Raw genomic sequence first — 2,809 nt, forward strand, 5'->3', positions numbered from 1 at the left:
CTGAGATCCGGCCACTGCACTCCAGCCTGGGCGGCAGAGCGAGACTCCGTCTCAAAAAAAAAAAAAAAAAAAAAAAGATTTATGCACTTTATGGCATGTACTTTTACCCCAAACTTGAAACAAAACAAAATAATAGTTTCCTACCAGAGGTGTCTGAGAAGATGGGCAGAGAAGGAGAAGGTATTTGGGATTGGGTGCTTGTTGGGACGCCAGGGAGCAAGGGACTCACTGCCAAAGTCGCCTCTTGATGCACCCAAAAAAGTGCCAGAAAGATCAACAGGAAGGGGCCTCAAAAGACAGAGAGAGCTAGGGAAGGGCTGAGAGAAGTGCAAAGGATGGAGTGCTAGAGAGTAGAAAGGAACCCAGTTTGATGAAAACCCAATTTGATGAAAACAGATTTGGTTTTGGCCAAAAACAAAACAAAAAAACACCTTTAAATGTTTATTGTAGGCTGGGCATGGTGGCTTACACCTGTAATCCCAGCACTTTGGGAGGCTGAGGTAGAACACCTGAGATCGGGAGTTCGAGACTGGCCTGACCAACGTGGTGAAACCCCATCTTTACTAAAATTACAAAATTAGCTGAGTGTGGTGGTGCATGCCTGTAATCCCAGCTACTTGGGAGGCTGAGGCAGGAAAATTGCTTGAACCCAGGAGGTAGAGGTTGCAGTGAGCCGAGATCACACCACTGTACTGCAGGCTGGGTGACAGAACGAGAGATTCTGTTTCTTTTTTTCCTTTTTTTTTTTTTTTTTTTGAGACAGTTTCGCTCTTGTTGCCTAGGCTGGAGTACAATGGCGTGATCTCGGCTCAACGCAATCACCACCTCCCAGATTCAAGTGATTCTCCCACCTCAGCCTCCCAAGTAGCTGGGATTACAGGCACGCACTACCACACCTGGCTTATTTTGTATTTGTAGTCTACAGATGGGATTTCTTCATGTTGGTCAGGCTGGTCTCGAACTCCCTACCTCAGGTGATCCTCCTGCCTCGGCTTCCCAAAGTGCTGGGATTACAGGCGTGAGCCACCGCACCCAGCCGAGATTCTGTTTCAAAAAAAAAAAAAAGAGTTTATTGTAAAGCAGCACCTTGAAGTAATTCTCCAAGTAGAAATTGAGTGCCTTCCATGTGTCCGGGCTAGGCACGGGGCCAGGAATCTGACTCTAAGCAGCTGCTTGCTGGGAAGTAAAAGTGGGAGGAAGAGAATAGGTTGGCAGCTAGAACCACAAGGAAAAGCTGCATTCTGTCAGGGAAGATCCCTAGCCCTTGAGCAGGGGCTGAGGCTGTGGGAGGCAGAAGACAGTTTAAAACAGGGATGGGGGCATGTTGGGGAATGAAGGAGTCGGGTTGGCTTCTCAGACTAGGTAGTGACAGCTTTGGCTAGAGGAGAGGAATTTCCCTCCCCCAGCCTGGCAGGGCTCTGAGTAGGGCTGAGCTGGGAAGGGTAGGGCAACACCTCTCCCTTTGGGCTTTATCAAAATTCCACTGCAGTGAATGCTAAACCTGCCAGAGCCCAGAAGTGCCATTTAGGCCATGACACCAGAAATCCAGATTCAGTTAATTTAGTGAGTTTTGGGGGATGAGGTTGGGGTACTAGGGAATTGGGAGAGTGAGGAGGTTGACCTTGAGCAGACATATAAATTTCTAACAAGCCGGCTGGGCGCAGTGGCTCACGCCTGTAATCCTAGCACTTTGGGAAGCCAAGGCAGAAGGATCATTTGAGGTCAGGAGTTCAAGACCAGCCTGACCAACATGGTGAAACCCCATCTCTACTAAAAATATAAAAAAATAGCCAGGTGTGGTGGTGGGCGCCTACAGTCCCAGCTACTCGGGAGCCTGAGGCAGGAGAATTGCTTGAACCCAGCAGACGGAGGTTGCAGTGAGCCGAGATTGTGCCACTGCATTCCAGCCTGGGCGAGAGAGTGGGACTTTGTCTCAAAAAAACAAAAAATAAAGTGAATAAATAAATAAAAATAAATTTCTAACGAGCCCTTTAAAGATTCTGGTGCAAGGAGGTTGGGGGGACCTCCATCTAATCCTCTCATACAGGTGACTCCTGGTAAACCAAGACGCAGCTCTTCCTCTAACTTAATCTAAATCCTTTCTGCTGCCACTGTAATCACCCTGCCTTGCCTGCCTTTTTTGGTCAGGAATAAAATGCTCCTAAACTTTTTGATTTCTGCTGTTGGATTTAGGCCAGTGAAAATAAGGCGCCCCAGGGGTTAAGTGAAATTTGAGCTTATCATTATTTCCAGTTCATTCCTTGCTACCCTGGACCTTGTTGTCTCCTCCCACTGTGAACTATGAATTTAGAGGAGCTTCTGGGTCACTCAGGCAAGGGAAGACAGCGGTTCCCAGGAGACAGGACTGCCATTCTCCTGTTTATTTATTCAAAATGTGTTTATACCAAGTGGATGACTATGCAGAGCAACTGAAACTCTCCTACACTGCTGTTGGGAACGCTTAGTGGCGCAATCACTTAGGAAAACAGTTTGGCAGTTTCTTGTAAAGTTAAAACATAGACTTACCATATGATCCAGCAATCCCACTTCCAAGTATTTATCTGAGAGAAATGAAACATATATCCCCAAAGACTTGCACAAGAATGTTTACTACTGCTTAAACTAGAATCAATTTTTTTTTTTTTTTTGAGGCGGAGTCTCGCTCTGTCACCCAGACTGGAGTGCAGTGGTGCCATCTCAGCTCACTGAAACCTCTACCTCTCAGGCTCAAGCAGTCTTCTCACCTTAGCCTCCCAAGTAGCTGGGACTACACGCATGAGCCACCACCACTGGCTAACTTTTTGTATTT

This window comes from Colobus angolensis, unplaced genomic scaffold (genome assembly GCF_000951035.1).
Source record: "Colobus angolensis palliatus isolate OR3802 unplaced genomic scaffold, Cang.pa_1.0 Scaffold79, whole genome shotgun sequence".
In the NCBI taxonomy this organism is placed as follows: Eukaryota; Metazoa; Chordata; class Mammalia; order Primates; family Cercopithecidae; genus Colobus; species Colobus angolensis.